The sequence below is a fragment of the Macrotis lagotis genome, chromosome 8 (genome assembly GCF_037893015.1).
Source record: "Macrotis lagotis isolate mMagLag1 chromosome 8, bilby.v1.9.chrom.fasta, whole genome shotgun sequence".
NCBI lineage: Eukaryota > Metazoa > Chordata > Mammalia > Peramelemorphia > Peramelidae > Macrotis > Macrotis lagotis.
Window position 1 is genome coordinate 160,360,846 of NC_133665.1, and position 24,828 is coordinate 160,385,673.

A 24,828-nucleotide genomic window follows, 5' to 3' on the forward strand; every position below is an offset into this window, starting at 1 on the left:
GTTACAACTTTCACCTTCTACCATTTGTTCTTTGAGACCAGACAGATTTATGAGACACCCCTTTAAATAATTATCATGATATTCTCCTCCCTCCATCCCCACACTTCCTTTCCACTTTTTGTCTTTTATTTGTTCAATCAAAATTCAGAAAACATATTTTCCAACCTGCTCACTAACTTATTGGCCCTCTGTCTTGACAATGTTCTTCCTAAAATGTGCTGCCCAGAGCTGACAAATAAATGTGATCTGAGGGTGGTGATCACTCATCATGTATCAGCATCAGCTATGTCATTTCTGCTAGGGTATTCTACCCCACTACTCTCCACCTCCCCTGCACCCATCCCACTTCAAACAAACACAAAAAAGTGGCTTCATGCCTCTTCCAAGGAATAAAGCCCCTGTTTGAACAATTCATTCAAATCTCTTATGCTCTCATCCTCTTTCCTGTTCCCCACCCCCTTCCCAGTAATGTACTTAATCTTCACTGGGGATGTAATTTAAAACCAATCACAATCTGTTAACTTCATATATTTATTCTATTTTTTTCTCTGGGTTCTCTGCCTTCTTGTCTAATCCAATCTTGTCTAAAACAAGGGCTTATAGCTTCTTTGGGGGGGGGTTCCATGGACCCCTTGGACAGTTTGGGGAAGTCTTTGGGATCTCTTCTCATAATATTGCTTTTCAATGCATATAAGACATAGGAACATAAAGGAAAACATTCAACTTAAATAGTATTCAAATGGTAAAACACACTGTGACTTGAAGGCCCTCCCCCCAAGGCCAGAAGAACAGGGATACTCTCTCAGTATCTCTTTGTCAGTGACTCTGGACAAGCAGGCACTCCCCCAGGTGGAAGCAGGCCAGCTTTGGGGCCAGATGCAGGGGAGGGACATGAGATGGCTGGGTAGATGGAGGATGGCTTGCATCCTTCCCTTGACAAGCTCTCTCTGCCTCTGGCTTGCACTACAGAAGCCTGGCTGTGCCAGGACTCTGCCACAGCTCCAGGGAGATCAGTAAAAGATTTTTTCAGTTGCAGAGAAGATGTTCACAGACAGCCCCTGATGGGCACTGCTCATTCACCTGGGTGAACTGTTTGAAGTGAAGGGAAAAAAGCCTCCTACAGCAAAGTGAACCTGACCCCTCTCCCTCCTTCCCCTGGGGAGAAATGGGAGACGAAAGGAGGGGGTAGAGAAGAGAAGAGGTAGGTATGGATGGAGCAAAGTGGGAGGGGAGGAGATGAGAGGGTCTCCCCAGGAGGCTTTATGTTCTCTTCACTGTGCATATCAGAGATAAAAGTGGGATGGCCCACTTTTATTTCTGGCCAGATATAACCCTTCCTCCCTACTCCCCTATTGCTGTTAAGTAGAAATGTGGCCTCAGAGAATGTTAGAGTTAGATGAGATCTTGAAGCTTAAAACCATAGATTTGGACCTTTCAGACCAAATCCCACATTTTACTGGTAAGGAAACTAAGCCTCAGTGACTTGTTTTAGTTAATAGGTCATAACCCTCAATAATAGGTTTTGAATTCAGGTCTTCTAATTCCAGGGTTGATGCTTTCCCTCAATTACCACCTTTCCTCCAAATGTATATATACATATACATATATATATGTATAAAATCATTGAATGGGATTTTAAATATATATATTTAATATCCCATCCAATGATTATTTCAATAACTCTAAGAAGTAGGTTCTATTGAGGAAAAGGACTCTCAGAGAGGTTAAGGCAATTTTTCCAGGGTTGCAGAGAGAGCAAGCCTAGATTTCTGACTAAGGCCAGCATTCCCAGGCCACTCTGGTTTGCTGTTTTCTCCCTTCTCAGATGAGTAATCTGAGGCCTAGAAGGGTTTAAATGATTTGTCCATTGAGCTCTTGGATTCACACCCTCTGGCCCCAGATGCTAGAGGTACCCCCATTACACCACCCTGCTTGCCTCTTGTCTCCCTCAACCTCAGTTGTAGTGAGGGTGGTGGATGGTGCTATGAACTCTCTCCCCTTTTCTGACTTTAATAGCTGGTTCTCCAAAGAGATTTTTATCTACCCTATGGCCCCTTAGGATATCCCCCTTTCTGGGAAGATTTACATTTTTTTGGTCAACCTCTGGAAAGACAATGCTTAAATAAAAAAGCCTAACCTCAGTTCTGAATTCTGGGGTTTTTAGCAGGGAAATAGTTATCTCAGAATTGCAATATGCAATGTTGCTTCCCCTCCAGTTTGCCAATGAAGCTATCTCTTAATTCTAAGGCTAGTCTTTCCTGTTTTTCCCATTTTCAAATTCTCCCCTGAGGAGAGTGTAGCCAATTAGCAAGGAAAGGAACATGGATTTGGATTTGGATTTGGAAGGGACCTCAACAATCATTTAGTTCAAAGGTCTCATTCTAAAAATGAAGAAAGTGATGTGTTGACTTCGATTAGATTGGACTCAATTTGGTGAGCCTAAAGTGATGGCTAGGTTCAAGGCTACTTGAAGCATACGTCTTGGGCTTCAGAGTCAGAAAAACTTGGAGATTTAGGGTTCAGGTTCTGTTTGTGACTGCCTTTATGATCTGAAGGGTGAAATGCTTAACTTCTCAGGACCCTGAATCTATAAGGAGTAAGCTTATTCCTTGTCCTAAAGGAAGACTATGACCTTAGAAACAATAAATGAATGCACTATAATTTGAGGAGGCTAAGAATGAATGAATGAATGAGAAAGGCATGTATTTAATGCTCTGTCAAATACAAGAGCAAAGACAGTTCTTACTCTCAAAGAACTCCCATTCTAATGGGGAAGACGACATATCCACAGGGAAATGGTAGATGGGGATGAACACTTTGGTAAGGAAAGTTATGCGGTGCTAAGTGGAGAGAGGCAACAGCCACAGAAACAATGGTAGAGTTAATTGGAGGCTGGCTGAACCTCCAGAGCTGGAGGTGGGAAGGGAAAGTGTTTGGCCAGGCCCTGCAGATGGCCTGAGAGCAGGGAGTGAAGTGAGATATATTTGGAGAGATAGGACCTGGCTCAAATCCAGTCTCGTCTCTATCCAAATGACCTTGGACGTATCTCTTTACTTCCTTGGACCTCAGGTTTCTTCATCTAAAATGAGGGGGATGGAGCAGATGAGCCTGCCAAAAAAAGAGCTTCATCACTTGGAGGAAACTAAAGATTCTACTAGTATCATAGATTTAGAGGAATTGGGTGCAAACTCCTTCATTGTGCAGATATGGAAACTGAGGCTGAGAATATTTAAGTGACTTGCCTATGGTTCTTTTTTTTTTAGTTTTTGCAAGGCAATGCGGTAAAGTGGCTTGCCCAAGGTCACACGGCTGGGTAATTATTAAGTGTCTGAGTCCGGATTTGAACTCATTGCCTATAGTTCTAAAGCTAATAAGGGTTGGATGCAGGGTTTGACATCAGCTCTTACTGACTCTAAGCCCACTGCTCTGTATAATGCAATATACCCAAATTATATTTTCAAGTCTGATGTAATGGATTCCTCAGAACTGAAGGATTCAAATAAATAATTCCTTTGATACAAATACATTTCTTAACCTCAAGGGAAGTAAAAGCTGATTGCCATAAGCAAGGAGATAAAGAATATAAGCAAGAAGGTTCTCCAAGTTCTCAGGATCACTCCTTCCTCCCCTAAATAATTGGCTATTTTTGTAGCCTTCATGCTACAACTAGGGCCCAGATCTGTCCACTTGGGGGTGGGGCAAGTTACATTGGGCTGCTCCTTAGAGAATGGGTTGGTGGGTGGGGTGGAAGGATGGGGTCAACTCAAGTCACCCAGTTCCCCTGATAACCTAGCCCGCAGCATGTCTCCCCTGTTCTCTCCGAGTTTCTTAGCAAAGGATGATTTCAATTCATTGACCTTTGGGTTATAGCTCAGTGAGCTTCCACTGTGATTAAATAAGACAGAGGTGGGGAGGGGCTGCATTTCACGCCTCTGAGGCTGCCTTCTGTTCAAAGGCAGGGGGCGAATGCTGAGTAAAGGGAGCAGCAACAAGCAAAGTGTGACTGTAATGCAAAGGAAATGAATGAGGGGAGGTGGAAGTGAGTTGACTGAAGTTAGATTGAAATGTTAAACTGGGATTTGAATTTCATCCAAGAGGTAATAGGGAGCCACTGAGGGTAAGCAGAAAAGTGACATACTCCCACTTGTACTTTTAGGAAGATCTGCCCAAGTCTTCTGACTCCGCATTCATTATTCTTCCATTTCTGTTCTCTTTAATTTTTTTTAATTTAAATTTTATTTTTATTTTCAGTTTTGCATTTTGTTCTGCCTTCAATCCCTCCCCCACCCAATAAGAACACAATAGATAAGCCATCCATTAGTACAGAAACATGCAAAATATATTGCCACATTAGCCATGTTCTGAAAACCAAACCAAACAAAAACAAGGGCAAATATAGAAAAGCAAAGAAAATATCCTTAGTTCTCTAACTGGAGGTGGATAACATTTTATATCATGAATCCTTTGGGGTGGTGGTGGATCATTATCATGATCAAAGTTATGAAATCTTTCACAGCTGATTTTCCTTTCAATATTGATTTTACTGTGTAGATGTTTTTCTGGTTCTACTCGCCTCCCTTTGTATCACTTCATATAGATCTTCCCAGCTTTTCCTAAAATCATTCCCTAGACTCTTTCATTACATTCATAAACCAAAACTTGTCTCAAAGGGAATCCCCTCCATCTCCAGTTCTTTGCCACCACAGAAAGAACTATTATGAATATTTTTTGCACACATGGGTCTTTTAATTTTCCTTTGATCTCCTTGGAGTATAGATCTACTCTGTTATCTTGAAAGTCCCAAAGGATGCTGCTCATGACATCATGCCTGGCCTCTGGGAGGAACTCCTCAAAGACCCTCCAATCTGACTTCTTACAGCTGCAAAACCCTCACTGACTATGTAGATGAGAAGCATTTGTAGTTGTGAGTAAGAAAATTTCATGCTTATTTCAAATTCCTGCTTGTCATTATGAAGAGATTCTATAGGAGAGAAAGTGCTATGTTGATAGAACTCAGTTTTGTTCAGCACAGCACAAGAGCCAGTAGGAAGACTTGGAAGTCAGTCAAGAGACTCCAATTCTTACTGTCTTACTGGACAACTTATGGTGCTTCCAATGGACTCCATTATCACGTCTATAAAACTGGCTAATGATATCCAATAACAGAGTTTATGTTATCTAAGGAGTTTCTACAGTCCTCTAAGACTATATAAGAGAGTCTATCTCTCCCAAGAGATAGGTTGGTATGCATGTATGTAAAAATGGTATCTTTGGTCCCCTGATCCCAACCTCCCATTTCATAATTTTATAAATTACCAATTCAAAGCATGTATAAAAATTGTATTTCATTTTTATCTTCCTAATATGAAGCCCTCCATTTCATAATTTCATAAATTAATCATCAATTTAACACACATATATGTGTGTGTTAAAATGTTTCTTGTTCTTGGTCCCCTGAGCCCAATGTCCCCATTTCATAATTTCATAAATAATCAATTCAATGCGTGTATTTGTGTGTGCATGTGTGAAAATTTTATCTTGTTCTGGCCTTCTGACCCCAATGTCCCCATTTCATAATTTCATGAATTATCAATTCAGTGTATGTGTGAGAAAATTTGATCTTCTTCCGGCCCCCTGATCCCAACCCCCCATTTTATAATTTCATAAATTAATTACAAATTCAGAGTGTGAAAACTGTATTTCATTCTGATCCCCCTGATGTGAACCCCCCACTCCATAATTTCATAAATTAATCATCAATTCTGTATGTGTGTCAAAATGTATCTTGTTCTTGTTCCTCTGACCCCAATGCCCCCATTTCTTAATTACATAAATTATCAAGTCAGTGTGTGTGTGTGTGTGTGTGTGTGTGTGTGTGTGTGTGTGTGTGTGTGTGTATGAAAATTGTATCTTGTTCTGGCCCCCTAATCCCAACCCCCATTTCATAATTTCATAAATTAATTACCAATTCAGAGTGTGTGAAAATTGTACTTCAATTTGATCCTCCTGATGTGAACCCCCACTTCATAATTTCATAAATTAATCATCAAATTCTGTGTATGTGCGTGTGTTAAAAATGTATCTTCTTCTGGTTTCCCTGACCCCAATGCCCCCATTTCATGATTTCATAAATTTCAATGCAGTGTGTGTGTATATGTGAAAATTGTATCTTGTTCTGATCCCCTGACCCCAACCCCCCATTTCATAATTTCATAAATTATTAATTCAGTGTGTCTGTGTACATATGCATGCATGTATGTAAGGTGGGCCCATTTTGAAAGGAATATAGAATAAAAATGGAAGGAAATGGGAAGAAATTGACCTAGTTATGACAGGTAGATATTGAGAGTTTATGTTCTTTTGTCAATCTTTGATGACAGAGATTGCAACCATTATCTAGACATAAGTTTTGTCCATTGTTTTGCTTGGAACTCATTGAAACCACAGACTTCCGAGCGTGGAGAGACCTTAGTCTATCTATGAGTGATGGGAACTTCAGCAAGGGTTTCTGGTACTCTCAATGATTAGTGGGATGAGTAGTAAAAGCAATTTAGATGTTTTGGACTGACCCTTACTCAGGTCGGTCCTCTGGCAATTTAGTTTAATATTGCAAATAAATGGGACTCTCTCAAGTCACTGGACAGATTGTTAAACAGAGGAGATAGACTTAGCCATAGCAGAAGGATGCTCAACACAGATAGTCATGGAGGACACGTCCACGTTTTCAGTCTCCCATAGTGATCCACTACACAAGCATGAGAGTATCCTTCTGCAATTTAGTTTAGTATTGCAAGGAAGGAGATCCTCTCAGTTCACTGGACAGTCAGTTAAGCAGAAGTTAATCATAATAGGAGAAAGATGTTCAACATGGGGTACACATCCATGTTTTCAGTTTCCCATAGTGATCTCATGCCTAACATGAAAGCATCCTGGTTGTGATTGGTTTGTAACTCAGGTGGCCAGAAAGTGATGTAAACAGTCTGAGCCTCCAACCAAGGTTGGTCTCAGTCCCTTAAAGGTCAAATTAACCTAGCTCATTGCTCTCAGGATACTTTTTGTGTCCATTGGTTGGACAAGTCTTTACACATGACTTGATCCTTATTTCATAATTAAGTAGCCTTGGAAAAGAAGTGAAAGAATTGGGGTCTTGATTTCTTGCTAACCAAGAGTGAGAACTGTGGGTGGATGTGTCCTGAACAGTATTAGAGGATTATGGATTTAGAACTGAAAGTGATCTAAAGTCAGGTAAATTGAACCCCCTCATTTTACAGAGGAGGAAATGAGGGTCCAAAGAGGCTGATTTGTCCAAGGTGACAAAGACAGTAAATGAAAGAGTTCAGTTTTCAATTCAGACTCTAAATGTTGTATTCTTTTCATGCAATATGTGCATTTATGTTATTTGATATCAAATACCTTTAATCAAAAAGCATATATGAAGGACCAAACCCTAGCAAAATCATGATCCCTGTGACTGTAATAACTGGACTCCTTTTTTAGTCTGGTGATCATAGTCTTGAGGGGATGGATGGTATAGTGGAAGGAGGAGCAGTTTTAGCCTCAGGAAGAGCTGGGGACAAGGTCTGTCTCTGACACATACTGGTTGCCTCAGTTTCTCATTTATGGAACAAGGGATTGGATTATATAATCCCTAAGACCCCTTTCAGTTCAGCATATGATGCTATGAACTGGATATTTGTTGAAACTTAAGCTGCTTCTTGGGGGAAAAAAAAGCCCTGGCTGGGCTCCAGAGAACCAATCCACAGGCCGGTGACAGAAGGCCCAGCAGCTTCCTGGCTGCTTCTGAAAGGCCTTCGTGGAGGGGGGCAAGGCCAGGGAAAGCTGACCTGGGCTGCCCACCTGCCCGGGCTCCAATGGCAGCTGCTCTCAGTCTGAAGCTTCCCTTGCAAATCTGCCTCTGGGTCACAACCAGGAGCTTAGACAGATCATCTCCAAAGGCCCTTCTAGCACTGATGGGCTGGCTGACTCTCGGGCCAGCCGGCTGGGGGGGGGGGGGAGGGAGGAGGAGCAGGGGGGAGTAGGGGAACAGTGGGGGGCAGTAGGGAAAAGCAGGGGGCAGCAAGGGGGGCTGCTGATAGTTTACACAGGAAATTGTCTTTAAGAAATGTGTTGATTCGATTAAATCTGAGCATAGAAGTTAGTTGTGTGGCTGTAAAAATGAGCCCTGACCTCGGATTTCACCCAAGGAAATTGAGCTGCAGGGGGCCACTAAGAGGCCTCCAGATTGGCAGGCCGGCTCTCTCTCTCTCTCTGGCCTGCTCCCTCACTCAGTGGCCCTTTGGGGAAAAGGTTTGGCCCAGTTCTCCCAGCTTCTGCCTCAGACAGTTTAACTAATGAGGCCTGGTGCCACCAGGGCCTTGCTGGGGTTGAGAATTGGGACAGAGGCTGGACTTGGGGTCAGGAAGGCCTGGGTTCAAATCCTGTCCAAAATACTTAGTAGCTACCTGACCCTTAGCAAATTTCCTCAGTCTCCTCATTCATAACACCTGTAGGTGTAAGGCTGTGAGGCTCAAAGGAGATGGCTATAGTGTGCCCTGCAGAGTTAAAGAAACAGTAGCAGTTGCTCTTAGTCCTTCCCTCCTCTTTTCTTTCTTTCTTTCTCCCTCCCTTCATTCCTTCTTCCTTCCTTCCTTCCTTCCTTCCTTCCTTCCTTCCTTCCTTCCTCCCTCCCTCCCTCCCTCCCTCCCCCCTTCTTTTTTCTTCCTTCCTCCCTCCTTCCCTTCCTTCTTTCTTCCTCCTTTCCTTTCTTCCTTCCTTCTTTTCTCTCTTTCTTTCTCTTTTAAATGTCAGTTTTAATTAATTAATTTATTTACTTTGAATTTTACAATTCCCCCCCAATCTCGCTTCCCACCCCCCCACCCCCCACCCCCACAGAAGGCAATCTGTTAGTCTTTACATTTTTTCCATGGTATACATTGATCTAAATTGAATGTGATAAGAGAGGAATCATATCCTTAAGAAAGAAAAATAAAGTATGAGATATTAAATTATGTAATAAGATAATGGTTTTGGTTTCTTTTTAAAATTAGAGGTAATAGGGGCTGCTAGGTGGTGTAGTGGATAAGGCACCGGCCTTGGAGTCAGGAATACCTAGGTTCAAATCTGGTCTCAGACACTTAATAATTACCTAGCTGTGTGGCTTGGGCAAGCCACTTAACCCTATTTGCCTTGCAAAAACCTAAAATAAATAAATAAATAAAATTAGAGGTAATAGTCTTTGGTCTTTGTTCAAACTCCACAATTCTTTTTTTAATTTTTTTTATTTTTTGCAAGGTAGTGGGGTTAAGTGACTTGACCAAGTCCACACAGCTAGGTAATTATTAAATGTCTGAGACCAGATTTGAACTCAGGTACGCCTGACTCCAAGGCCGGTGCTATATCCACTGAGCCACCTAGCTGCCCCAAAACTCCACAATTCTTTATACATTACTAAAATATTCTTGTTCAAGAGTAAACATAATACCCCCTCCCCCACAAAAATGTAGACCCTCATGAGAAATAAAGTAAAAGAAAGAGGAAAAAAAATGCGTTTCAGTCTGTGTTTTGATATCATCAGCTCTGTCTCGGGTGGATTGCACTCCTTATTATAAGTCTATCACAGAAGTTACTTCCCTATTTTTCCACAGTTGATGTTGCTGATTGTAATTCCCTCCATCCATTCCTCCCCACTACCAAATGTTATATTTTCTCTCTCCTTTCACTCTGTCCCTCTTCTAAAATGTGCTGTAGGGTAGCTTAGTGGCACAGCAGACAGAGCACCAGCCTTGGGGCCAAGAGGCCCGAGCCCAACTACCACCCCAGAGACCCAGCAAGCACCCAGCCCCATGGTCCCAGACAGGCCACCCAATCCCAGCACCTTGTAAAAAGTAAAAAAGATAATGTGTTATATCTGACTATTCTCTCCTATGATCTACCCTCTCCTCTATCACCCACATCCCCCCTTCCCCCTCTTCCCCTTCTCTCCTTTTTACTCTATATGTCTATACTCTATTGAGGGTGTATGTTGTTTCCTCTCTGAGCCATTTCTGATGAGAGTGAAGGTTCCCTCATTCCTTCTCACCTTCCCCCCTTCCATATCATTGCAAAAGCCATTGTAAAAAAAACTTTTATATGAAATACCTTAGCCTATTCCACCTCTCCTTTCTCTTATTCCCAGTACATTTCCCTGTTAGCCATTGACTCCATTTTTACAATATATTATATCTTCAAATTCAGCTCTCTCCTGTGCTTCATCTATAAAAGCTCCTTCTACCTGCTCTAATAAATGACAAGGTTCATATGAGTATTATCAGTATCATTTTTCCATGCAGGAATAGCTGCAGTTTATCATCATTAAGTCCCCCATAATTTACCCTTCCCCTCTGCTCTCTATGTTCCACCTGAGTCCTTGTATTTGAAGGTCAAACTTTCTGTTTAGTTTTGGCTGTTTCAACAGGAACATTTGAAATTCCCCTGGTTCTTTGAAAGTCCATCTTTTCCCCTGGAAGAGGATGTTCAGTTTTGCTGGGTAGTTGATTCTTGGTTGCATTCCAAGCTTCTTTGCCTTCCAGAATATTATATTCCAAGCCCTATGAGCCTTTAATGTAGTTGTTGTTGTTAAGTCCTGTGTGATCCTGACTATAGCACCATGATATTTGAATTGTTTCCTTCTGGCTGCTTGTAATATTTTCTCTTTGACTTGAGAGTTCTGGAACTTGGCTATAATATTCCTGGGGGTTGTTGGTTATTTTTGGATCTCTTTTCAGGGGAGATCGGTGGATTCTCTCAATTTCTATTTTGCCCTCTGCTTTTAGGATATCAGGGAAATTTTCCTGTAGGAATTCTTTAAAAGTGAGGTCAAGGCCCTTTTCCTGATCATGATTTTCAGGTATCCCAATAATTTTTAAGTTATCTTTCCTGAATCTGTTTTCCAGATCAGCTGTCTTTTCAATGAGATGTTTCTCATTTTCTTCTAATTTTTCATTCTTTTGGTGTTGAAGCATTGTGTCTTGACTTCTTGTAAAGTCATCAACTTCCTTTAGCTCCATTCTACATCTGAAGGATTTGTTTTCCTCAGAGAGCTTTCTTATTTTCTTTTCCATCTGGTCACTTCTACTTTTAAAAGCATTCTTCTCCTCAATAACTTTATGAACTGTTTTATCCATTTGACTTAAGCCAGTTTTTAGCATGCTATTTTCTTCAGCATTTTTTGGATCTCCTGAACTAAGCTGCTGACTCCTTTTTCATGTTTTTCCTGCATCTCTCTCATTTCTTTTCCCAAATTTTCTTCTATCTCCCTTACTTGATTTTCAAAATCTTTTTTGAGCTCTGTCATAGCCTAAGCCCACCTCCATTTTTCTTGGAGTCTTTAGATGCAGGAGTTTGTGCTTCCTCATCTTCAGATTGAATATTTTGATCCTCCTTGGGATCAAAGACAAAGTATTTGTCAATGGTCTGGTCCTCTTTTTTCCTCTGTTTACTCATTTCCCCAGCCCGTGCCTGGGCTTGGGGTGCTTCCTGAGCTTTTGAGTATTTTTGGGACAACCCCCCAGGACCTCAGTGTGTGAGGCTGTGACTACTCTCTTGGTCTGTGAATGACCACAAGTGCACCCCTCTTCCACAAGGCTGAGGGGGGGATCCCTGTTCTATGGGGGGGGGGGCTAGACTCCAATCAGGATCTGAATGTGGTCAGAGCCCCAGAGTCTTGTTCCAGAGGACAGACCTCGGAAGTCTCCCTCCATTCCACTACCTTTGGTGGGCTGAAGATTCAGGGTACAGCTGCCTGGAGGATCCTGATTGTGGGCTCCTGCTTCCATTTCCTGGATCTGGGATGCCTCAGCCATGCGCTGAGTGGTACAATTGCCCTGAGTACCTGGACTTTGAGCTGGCTCTGGCAGAGTTCTCCCTGCTGATGCTCCAAGTTGTGCCAGGTGCTCCTTGGGGTGCAGGTAAGAAAATTGCTTCTGCTGCTGAGAGCTGTGGCTCCCAAGCACTCTGGAGCTGTTCCCTGGAGGCTGAAGTTTCTTCACTCTGTCAAGGCTGCCCCTCTAACCCCATGGAACAGAATTTTTCCACTATTTTCCAGGTTACCTTGGGCTGGAGAATTGACTCACTGGATCTTTCTGTGGTTTCTGTCTCTCAAAAATTTAGTTTAGAGTCATAATTTTAAGATTTTTTTGAAATATTTTGGAGGGAACACCTAGGAGAGGCTCTTCTCCTGCTGCCATCTTGGCTCCTCCCCTTCTTTCTTTCTTTTTAAAGAAATTCTCTCTTTATTTGGTATAGAGGATAGATTATTGTACTTGGCATCAGAACAACCTGAATTCCAATCTTGCCTCAGACCTTTACAAACCACGTGTTTTTACCTTCTTGAATCTAAGTATCCTCATTTATAAAATGAGAATAGCCTGATACTGTTGAAAGCACCATGATTTTGGAGTGAGAGAACAAGGTTCACATACGACATCTGATGACCATTGCCAATAAGTCACTACAACTCTCCGACTTTGGTTTCCTGCTTTGTAAAATCTAGGAGTTGATCAAAATGACCTTTCTCTTGGCTCCAGGTCTTCATTTATATTTCTCCAAGCACTGACCTTGTTGGATTATCTTAAGAATCAAATAAACTAATATCTGGAGACCATTTTGCAAACCTTAAATTGATATATGCATATGAGCTAATATTTCTGTTACTCTCTTTCCCAGCCTCCCTAAACATTTCCAAAGTTTCCCAGCTGAATTCTTTTCTCTAATTCCTCCATCCCCACTCTATCCCCCTTTGGAGCCAAGACCTTTTTCTTAACTCCTACAAGGCCCCATTGGCTAGACCACAATTAATCAATAACTAACAAGAGTCAAACCACACAGAATAGATTTGAATTTAAAATACTTTTGACCCAGTCACTTGAAGAAATGGCAGAGGAAAATACTTTATGGCAAGTGGTTTGTATTCAAATGAGAGAAACATTTTTTTTTCTGTGAATCTGGTCTCTAGGACAGAAGGTTTCCCACTTCCCAAGGCCATTTAGAATGCAATCTCTTCAGTTAATGTCAAACAACTTGTAGCTTAGCAAGTCTTATAAACAGGACTGTTACAAGGTCACTTGCCCATAGCTATTTGTATAAAAACTAAATGAGCATTGGGAAAGGTATAATAAAACCCATCTGGTTCCAAGTTTGGAAAGTTCTTTGAGTATTTCTCCTTCCTTCCCTCCCACTGGCCCCCTCCCTCCCCCCTACTTCCCCATTCTCCAACTAACCTGGGGGCACATTATTATTTGAGGGAGAATTCTTCCAAGTAGGTAACTTTGGTTGGGTTCTAAAGAACACGATAAGTCAGAGGAGTGAGGATTTCTACAAACCTGTAATTTGATTAGGTAACTATGAACAAATCGGGGTTTAAATGGAGTGCGGTAGGTAGCTAAAGGGGAGCCAGACATCAGAAAAAGGAAGGTATAGTTTCTAAACCAAACTCATGTGTACTGACTGGGTGACCCTGGAGGTCATCAAACTGCCCTGGTTTCTAAAGGGCAGGTGGTTCCAACCATCTTCATGGTAGGGGATATTCCTCTCAAGGGGTGTTCTATCTATATCAATGAAATCACAGATCTGAAGTCATTTCAGTCCCCTTCTCACCATCATCCTTCTTTGGAAAAAAACTTGACACAAGTGATAAAAATTCCCAACTGGTTCACAGATGGGCATCTCAGTATGGAGCGCTTAGGGAGAACATCACTTTCCAAACTGGTAAGCTTGTGTTCTACTTTTCTCTATTCTCCAGGCTGTTAGTTAACTCAAGAGCCTTTAAGAAGCTATAGGATTTGACTTTATGGGCCTTATGGGGTCCTTGGACCGTGAAACTCTTCAGTCTCCTTGAGCAGTGACAATGAAAAGGACCTGAGTGACTATTTTCTTTACTCTCAGCCCTAGACTTAGAGTATTGTGGGGTGTCAGCTCGTCAGTCATTTGAAGAAACTGGAAGTGACTAAGATTGGAAAATGGAAATCAAGTTTGATTTCTTTTAAAGTGGTGGAGATGTGGGATGGATTTGGAGTCAGAGAACCTGGGCTTGAATCCTGTTCTTGCCACTTAAAACTTATTTGACCTTGGGCAAGTCATTTAGTAATCTTATGCTTCAGTCTCCTTACCTGTACAATGAGAGAGATAGCCTAGAAGGCTGTAGAGATTTATGGTCTTATGACACTTATAAGTTTTCTTCAAACTCTAATTTCTGTGACACAGTATGTAGTACATGACTGGAGTCAAGGTCCTGAGTTTAAAATGAGGCAATTCCTTGATGTGTGACCCTGGACAAGTCATTTAACTTTGTGTCAGTTTCCTAGAAAATAAGCTGGAGAAGGAAATGGCAAACTACTCCAGAATCTTTGCCATGAAAATCACAAATGGGGTCATAGTCTGACACTACTGAAAAAACCTTATCAAAATTAAATTAGAGAAAAGTATGAGCATCAAAAAGAGAATTTGGTCACACAGAAGGAGAATAAGAGATAGGTCAAGGGATAACTCTCATTCTCTATTAGTGAAAAGATGGGGGAAAAGTCCTCTAGGATGTTGGGAGTTATGGGAGGACATTGGTTAGAGGAACCCAGTATATGGAAGCAGGGATAGGTTGCTTCTTGGAAGGAAGAAAAGAGGGAATATCACAACCATAGGTAGATGGAAGGATTGATGCTTGCAGGGTTGGAAAGAATTCCAGACTGAAGCCATCTAGTCAAACTCATTGGTTCCTAGACTATAAATTTGTTGATGACCATGCCAGTGTGTCTCCCTCCTTGTGTCTACCATGGAAGCAAATACTTCTTGAATGATTTGAATGGACAATCAGGATAACAGTTCCACAGTTTAATTAAAGACCAAAAGGTATCACATTTCCCACTGGGTCTACTTTGAATATTGAGATTCCCCTTTTTTTCTTTAACCTTTCCTATCATGTGCAGTTACTAAAAGTTTTTAAGTTTTCTCAGTCTTCCCACTGTTGTATTGTGTGTGTGTGTGTGTGTGTGTGTGTGTGTGTGTGTGTGTGTGTATGTGTGTGTGTCTGTGTGACTTGGGAAAAGGAGGGGGAAACAATGGAGGATGCTGCTATCAGGGGCAGGAAGACTATATCTCCAACCCTGGGGGAAATTTATCTTCCCTGAGCTAAAGGATCACAGATAGACCTGGCAAGGTTTTCCAGGGTCATCAAGTCCAACCGCCTTGGTTCACAGATGCAGTAACTGAATCTCAGAAATATGGGGTCTTGCGCAAGATCAAAAGGGCAATGTGTGACCAAGTAAAGTTTTGAATTCAGGTTTTGTTATTTTTGTTGTTACTTTGTTATTTCAGTCATGCCTGACTCTTCATGACTCCATTTGGGGTTTTCTTGGCAGAGATGCTTGAGTGGTTTGCCATTTCCTTCTCCAGTCATTTTATAGATGAGGAAACTGAGGCAAACCATGTGAAACTTGCCCAGGGTCACAGAGCTAGGAGGCCAGATTTGAACTAGGTCTTCCTGATTCCAGGGTCAGTATAAGAATTCCTTCAGTAGAATCTCATTTCTCGGTATATATTTCTGAACCTAGTCTGAGAGGTACCAACCATTCCAGAATGAATGAATGAAACAATAGAGATTCAGTTCTTAGCCCTCAAGGATATGTCATTTTAAACAAAAGACACCATAGATGGATAGTGAGGTCATCAGGGAGGAAGCTTTGAATATTGTCAAGAGAATGGTGGGGAGTAGAGACGACCAAGACTTATAGATAGATGTCCCACATCTGAATGGGTTTTCATCTTAGTCTCCTCATTGATCCATTAATTCATCCATTCAATAATTATCTATTAAGTGCCTACTGTACGCAAGGCAAAAAAAAAAAAAGACAATGACTGTCTAATGTGGGACTTAAGAAGTATATATACATATATATATATATATATATATATATATATATATATGCTAAATACAATTGTAAAGTAATTGGGGGAAACAGGTAGGGGAAACTGAATTAAAAACTGGGGGTATTCCATATTGTTCAGTTGCTTTTCTTGTATCTCATCCTTAGTGACCCCATTTGGGTTTTTTGGGGGGTATAGTACCTTGGATATACTAAATGTGACCTATATATGAGATGGCCAATTTGATGGAGGCTAGAGATGTTTTCACATACCCCTTACTAGTGTATTGGGGAGGGGGCTGCTTCAATGTGTAGGTATCTACATTAGAGAAAAGATTCTATTCAGCCATAGATGGAAGACCCCCATCATGCCCAAGGCCCACTGAGTCTGCCCAATACCAGACCCCAAGCTATGATGTAACATTGAACTGATAAGGCCAGAGAAAGTCCCAGAGAGTAATTTGTCACTGAACTCATATCTTCCAAATGCCTTAATACAATTTCCTCTTAGAATAAAAAATAATTATAATAAGACAGAGAAATTAAGGAATAAAATAAAATTAAATCCAATAGCAAAATAAATGTCAGATAAGAGAAAATTTATCCTTATAAATTTTATGTAAAAATGGTATTAGCAATAAGGAAGACTGAGTTCCTTTCTCTCCTGGTGTTTATCATCTCAACCCCTTTTGTTGTGAACAGTCATTTGTAAGGTAAAACTATTGAGCTCCCTACTGTATTTTCATGAATAATGATGAGAGAGGCTTCGGATAATAATTTTACATTTATGTAGCGTTTCCTAGGTGATCTGGAAACACACGTGGGTTTTTCGAAAGACATCCTGGTAGAATTTTGTCATACCAGTCAGTTATTTTGAAAATTATCTGATAGTAACTGAATGTGAATCCCATTTGACTGAATTTAGCAGATTGCTCTTTTGAAATATCCATTTTTTTTGACTCTGTGGGAAGAGGTGAAGCAGGTCGAAACTGTTAAAAAATAAAGGTTTGCTCATTTAAAGGATTATAGTCCTCCTGACTAAGAGGCAGTGGCTGGAAGCTGGGATTAGAGTCAGAAAGTCCTACATTCAAGTGCTGATTGTGAGTCTCTGCTTTGGTCAAGGGAATTTTCCTTCTGGAGCATCTTCTATCAGAGCCATGAAAATTATTAAGGGAAATGAAGAAATCTTAAAGGTCCATCCTGACCTTTGTAGATATACTATTTCTCTTAGGGTTGACACCAGTGGGGATGGCCATGTTCTCTATGGTTCTACCCCATGGTCATGGTGTCCTTTGGGTCAGCATCCACTCAAAAACAAATGTCATGAACCCTTACTAAGATTCCTCCTACTAAAACAAAAAAATTATCACCTGCCCAAATAAAAAGGGGGGTGGTGGTGAAATTAAATGGTAGAGCAAAATAAGCAATAAGAAAATACCCTTAAGCCACAGGGGTATGCCCTCCCCTAGACTGTACCAGCCAATGACCTCCCAACTCCTTTTGTGAATCCATTCCTTATCTTCTATTGCCTCTCTATACCAGAGGAAGTATCAAGCAGATGCACTGGCTCCTAAATAGTCCAAATGCTATTCCAACACACAAACAGGTGGGAGAGCTCAAGCAGTCATGGAAAGTTAGAAAAAACCATGCTCTACTTCTTGGGGTGATGAACTTTTGGGACCACTGCCCTTCCTTGGATTATGCCAGGAATTCTGAAGTTGGAAAGCACTGAAGCCGTGGCAAGAGAATCAGATCTAAAAAGGGAAAAGTTTCACCTATTTTTTTTTAGGTATTTGCTGCCCTGGGACCTTGATTTCCTTAGCTAGTGTAACAGGGATTAGATGTGGCAGTCATGAATTTTCTTCTGGCTTCTCCTTAACTCTTCCCCTCCTCTTGTGTTGAGGTGGACGGTTGTTATCCACATTTGTCCTTCTGGGGATGCAAACCCCGTACACTGACATCTGGAATATGACATGCAAGACCCTCCCCAATGGGAGCAGCTGACTCCAAGTCACATGAAGGATATAATACAGAAAATGTGCATGTCCAGAACTGAGCCCCTTTTATTGACATTCTTCAATTTCAAATAAACAATCTAATTTAATCAGTGTGAGCATTCTTCCTACCAAGGCTAAGCACAATCCCTCTACAATTTAAGATTGTGTAAAGAATTATGGCTCCAATCTCAGAATTCTGGTGACCAGTCTTTGGTTTGGCTATTCATCATATGGAGAGGATGGAGTCCATCAATGGTCTCTTAACTGAGAGATGATACTTCACTGCCAGGTTCCCTTCCATGATTTTCTCAGTCAATTGTGAGCAATGAGAACTGGAAACAATTGCTGTTATTGAGATAGACTGAGAATGTTGATCTTTTTGCCTCTGGAAGTCCTGGAATCCATAAAGCCTCCAAAGTTATCTTGTATATTTATGTGTTCCAAGTTCTTACACAGACTGAATTTCTCTTTGCCACCCAACCCCTTCCCCAACATGCCTCATGTGCCTTTATTTATATTGTTCCTAATGTTTGAGATGTCCTTCTTTCTCCTTTTTAATCTATTAGAGCTAGAATTTCCAGACCATTTTAAGGTTTATCACATCTTTACAAATATATCATTTGATCCTCATAACAACCCAGAGAGATTTCAGATAAGGAAACTGAGACAGACAGAATTAAGTGACTTGCTTGGGGTCACAGTCATAATTGGCAAGCATTTATTTCTGTGTGATGGAGCTGCACTGTTGGTTACACGATACTTTAAAATCATTACTAATGATATTATAGTTAATATGCATATCAAATTTCTAGGGAAAATGACACTCTCAGGTCAAGAAAGATAAATTTATGTTACTTATTAAATGTACTTACAAATGTATATTTAACTAACTGGGGTCACTGATGACCACTTACTTAACTGACCCTGTTCAATAATAAGGTTCATGTGCTAATAATTCTGCACTTTTGCGTAATCACCAAATACCAGGGCATGCTCAAGGAAATGCCAAGCTCTCTATGGTTCTCAGACTGCTGGCTACCTCTACCCTCTGGTTCATTACATTAGCTTAATGATATGGTCTGCATGGATATACCCAATTAATCTCTTGATGCAGCTCCTCTAACCCCCCTCCATGTACCATGAAAAAATTTCCCTCCTTTTTTTGTTGCAATATTTCAACTTAATCACATTAGCTTGGCAAAATGTAATTAATCATAAGATCATGGCATAACTTTATAGCTTCTTACTCAAACTCAAAGAAGCAAATGGTATAAGGCAAAATACATTGAATCATTATCATATAGGATAGACAACTGTGGTTTTTCTGACATCCCTGTACCCCCAAACAGCCTTTGGTCTCTAGGCTACCCAGACTCCATTAGGTTAAAGGAAGAGTCACCAGAAAGTCTTCCTTTGGCTTCCCTTCACCTCTCCTCACATCTACAAAAGTTACACAGACCCCTTCAGGACAACTGGAGGAAACTGCTCATACCTTTTGGATGAGGGAGGAGTCACCGATCATCTTTCCAATGAGATGGAAGACGCCCCCAGAGCTTACCAACTGCTCTGCCATTGAACACTAAGGTGTTCTATTGTCAAATGTTACCACATTTCATTCCCACAACAACCCTGAGGGGTGGGTGTCATCATGATTCATGTTTTACAGAAGAGGACACTGAGGCAGACAAAAAAGTAAATGATTTACCCAGGATCACATAATTTAGTAAAAATAACTTATGATACCAGGACTAGCATTCTATTCACTATAACCTAGATGCTACATCCTCCTTCAGTGGTTCTAACCACCTTTGGTGGTTAGAACTTACTCACCTTTTCCTCCTCCCTTTACTTTCTCCCTCCATTCATTCCCCGGGGACTCATCCACTTGCTTGCTAGTCCTGAGTACTTGTCCCCACCATTAGGAAGAAGGAAGGAAATAAATTGAGGAGTAGGAGGGTGCTTTACATGTATTATTACTATTTTACTTTAAAAAAAGAAAAAAAGAAGTAAATCCTTAGCACACTTCATTCTTAGGCAATTATTTATCAGGGAGCTAAAATGATTCCCTTAAGCTTCAGAACTATGTGTCCTTATGGGTTCCCCTCTAAAATTCTTAGCAAACTAGGCTCCTTACCCTGACGACTCAGAGATGAAAAAGAGTCCTGTTAGCAATAATCTTCTAGGTATTTATTATGGAGTTTAATCTGGACTGGATTTATGATTTCGGGGTAGTGCTGGGCTCTGTCCTGGTTTTGAATTCATTCAGATTTTCCTCCTGTTTGAGATGACATAGTAAATCATCCTTTTTAATAGAAACTTGGAAATGTTATGGATGATGTTTTATATTTTTCTCTCCTAAACTGGAATTTCCGGACTGGCTTTGGAGTGGATGGCGGTTTTGATTATTTTCTCGTGTGTCTGAAATGGAATTTTTCCCCTATTGTTTACTTCATGCTAGAGTTCAGATTCTGTTTGCTGTTGAGTATGAGACATAATATTGGCCAAGAGAGACTGTTTAATCAAAACATGAATTGAGCACAACTGTCACAATTTGATTTTAACCCTGAATATGCCTTTAGTCAGTGTCCTGGTCCAAGGCAGATGCACTACTAAGAAAATTGATAATCCAGAGTTTTCTTTCCATAGAACAATATGGTAACATAGGGAACAAAGGAGGATATTTTCATTGCCAATATTCCTCTGATGTTTTATTGTATGGCAATGAGACATGGGATCATATAAGCTGCCAAAGATTGAAACTGAAAAATACTTAAGGCAAGCTTTCTCAGATTGGGAGAGTCAATTGCTAAATTTTCAGCATGAGCATCTCCATCTCAGAAATATCCATCTCAGAAATAACTATGGTTTCAGGGTTTGTATTGTTTTGCTGATTGTTAAGACTTAAAAAAGTGATGGGGAAATTTTAATAATGTAGATTAATTTTTATATACACAATATATTTAAGAGTGTACACACCATACATTTAAGAGTATGTGTACATTTTAGAGAGATCTGGTTGTTAAGCATTTACCAGTCCACCACTGCAAAGGCCAATGGAAAGACATGGTAAGTGTAGATAAGCAAGGACTTGCAAAGCAAAAGTGCTATAGAAAGCATGCACAGATAGTCAATAAACATGTATTACGTGCCAACTATGGACCAGACATGGTGCTAAGTCTTTGAGAAGCAAAGAAAGGCAAAGACGGTTTCAACTACCAAGGAGATCATAGTCTACTGGGAGAGAAAACATGTAAACTAAAGGATAAAGGTACAAACCAAAATTAGGATAAATTGAAGTTAATATTAGAGGGATGGCTATGGCTTTTGGGGGGTGTAGTAAAAGTTTCTTGAAGAAGAGGAAATTTTACCCAAGTCTTAGAGAAAGCATGGGAAGCCGGGAACTGGTCATGAGGGTAGAGAGGATTTCAGACTTGGGGGACAATGAGTAAAAATACACAAAACTCAGAGATGGAGTGTTGTGTGAGAGGTATACCAGGAAGGCCAGTCATGGAGTATGTGAAAGGCAGATGACCAGAAAGATAGGAAGTGTCCTCTTAGGAAGGGCTTTAAAACCCAGAGTTTATATTTGATTCTGGAGATAATAGAGAATCACTAGAATTTGTTGGATGGGTGGGAAGGTGACATTGCCACACATGCTCAATAGGAAGATCTGTTTGATAACTGAGAGAAAGATGGACTGCTGTGGAGAGGAACTTGAGGCAGGAAGACCAGCCAGTGAGATGATGAGTCTTTCACCAGAATGGTGGCAGTGGCAGAGGAAAGAAAGGGTTCCAATACAAAAGATGTTAGGAGGGTGGAATTTATGTTATGAAGGATTTGGAGTAGTTGAGAGGGAGGAGTCAAGGATGACACCTAGGTTGTCAGCCTGTGAGACTGGGAAAATGTAGACACCTTCATTAGTAAGAGGGGAAATTCGGAAGAAGGAGGGTGGAGAAAACAAAGGATAGCTCATGGAGAGCCTGTGTGCTTCATTGATGACCTTGTGATAATAGGAAGATTTTAAGAAGGATTCCATAGATTGAGTGAAGTCCCTGGGGCAAAGTTACAGGAGGACATGGCTGATGTACTCACAAGATTAGTAAACAGGTAAACATGAATGAGTTTTGATTTGCATTGTTGGAAGAGACTTTCACACTAGTGAAATATAGATGGTTCAGTTGAGTATTTACGTTGAGTGAATTGGACTCTGAAGGTGTTAAATAAATAAAATAATGTCCCAATAGTTGTTCAGTATTTCATATTTATTTGTCTGTTGTTTCACTTCATGATGACTTAAAATAGTTGAATCTGAAGTTATTTGAGTCCCTGCAACAACAAGATAACAGAGATCTGGGATAGAAATACTTAGATAGGAATTTGAGTCCTGATTTTACCATTACAAGACCTTGGGCAAGTCATTTGCTGCTTTAGTACTTTTTATGTCAAATGAAAAGGTTAGACACCATTATGAATTGATTCCATGATGATATGGTCCCAAAGGTATTTTCCAGATCAACCAACCCCACAATTCTGATTTCTTCTTTCATTTCCTTATGTTTTATTTGTAACTCGATCATAATCATAGTAATATAGTTTTAGAGCTGGAAAGGACCTTTGAGGTCTTGTAGCTTACATTTTTCAGTTTATAGATGAGACTGAAGCCCAGTCACATAAAGTGACTTATACAATGTCACACATGTAGGGAATAGCAAAATCAGGTTTTGAACCCAGGTCCCCTGAGGCTAAATATGCTCTTTCGACTGCATCATGCTATTGCTCACTTCTTCCTCTTAAAACAAATTTTAAACAATTTTCAATAACAAAAATCCAAAGTGGTGACCACAAAAGTTTCAGAAGGGGACATGGCTTGATAACAATTAATGGATTTTAATGCTGGTGCTTAGATATAGACCGAATCACAAGTTTAATGAAATAAAGTTTTATGTCTCAGTTAATCGTCAGATCTTTGTTCTACATAATTGGAATACTTGTTTGGGTGGGTGGGGGGCCTAGACCTTTGATTTCATTGTTGTAGAGATCTCCTGGAGATGAACTTTCCTTTACCAGCCAATGAGAAACTCTTCTACTCATAGGCTTAAAGATTTGCCTGGAAAATTAAGAGTAACTTGGTCAAGGTCTCACAGCTCAAAGGTCACAAATAGGCTTTGTACCCAGATCTTCCTGATTACGAGATCTGCTTTCTATCTACTAAGCCATACAACCTCAAATACTTACTGGATGTGCATATTGGGCAAATCATTTAATTTCTGTGTGCCTCAGTTTCTTCATCTGCAAAGTGAAGAAAATAATAGAACCCATCTTTTTGGATTGTTGTGAGAATCAAATGAGATCATAATTATAAAACACAGTCCAATGGTACTTAGTCTAGAATATAGTAAGGAAATGTTATATAAATTTAGTTATTATTAGTAATATTATTATTACTGTGGGAGAGTAGAAAATATATGTCTATTGCCTATAGTTGATTTTTTTGAGCTTTTATGAAGTTGGTTTTCTTCTGTATCAACTAGAAATCTCATGTTACAATAATTGCTACAGAGTAGGATTTAAGGTTAGCTCCCCTTTTTATCATCTCCCCCCCTTTTTTCAATGCCCTCCTATTTTAGAGGTAGGTGGGGAATCTAGAATCTAGGGTTTTAGGATGTTAGAGCTGAAAGTGATCATAGATATCACCTAGTCCAACCCCCTCATTTTATAGGTTTAAGAAGTTCCCACTTTTTTGGTTCAGTCTTGCTTTGCAGATGTACTCTTCCTGGGCAGATGCATAGTCATCTATTGTTATCAGGGAAGGCTTCTCTCAATTTTAAAATGCATCCTGAAAAATTATAAAAGTCAAAAGTTTGACCTTCTCAAGCACGAGGACAAATAATTGACTTCCAAAGTTTCAAAACTTCTTATAACTTTTTCTTAACTATATCTAGCTTTTTTCCTGGACCTCTTATTAAAAAAAACCCTCTAGATATGACAATCACTTTCCTTCTAATATCACATACATTTCCAGTATACAAAGTCATGGCAAAGGGAGATGGAAAGTTATATATAAGGAACCACAAGCAGGTTGGTTTGATTGACTGATAGATGGGAGGGGAGGCTGGGCTAGGGAATTAATGTGAAATCCATCAAATCCATTCTGAAAGATTAGAGATTGATTGTGAAGCCCCTAAAGTCTCCAGACGGAGTTTGTATTTTGTCCTAGAGGAAATTGGAATCCACTGAAACTTCATGAGCATTGAAATGACATCATCAAACTTTAGCTCTAATCAAAGGTGCTTGGGTAAATTTTTAACAATCTGAAATAAAAACACACTTAAATTTAATTTGTATTATTAACATTTTCTCCATTGCTTTAAGTCTAGAAATCAGCAAAACAATAAAACAAGTTTGATTTTTAGTTTGCCACAGTTTGTCGATTTCTTTGTAAATGCTCACATTGAAATTTTAGCAATCGGCTCCTATACGAACTAATTCCAGAATATCCCTGGCTTTAAGAATATTAATTATTTGGCAACTGTGTGTAAGATGGATAGGTGAGGAGAGAGCCTATAGGCAGGGAGATCAAACTTGAGGCCATTATTATAGGTTTGTTATATATTTTTAAAATTATAAACCTATTTGTTGTAGGGTTATAATAAACTATTAGTATGACTTAGGTGAGAGGTGACAAATTAAGGTGGTGACCAAGTGAGTAGAGAGAAAAGGGCAGATATAAGAAACATTTTAAATGCAAATCAACAATATTTGGCAACTGATTAGATATGAGGGTGAGGGTGGAGAATGTTGTTTGTTTTTTTTTTTAAATTTCAAACCTAGGAGACTAGGAGAACGGTTGTTCTCTTGACAGAAACAGAGAAGTCAGAAAAAGTGTCAGAGATGGGACTAAAGATAGATAACTCATTTCCAGGGTGGCCTCAGAGTGATGA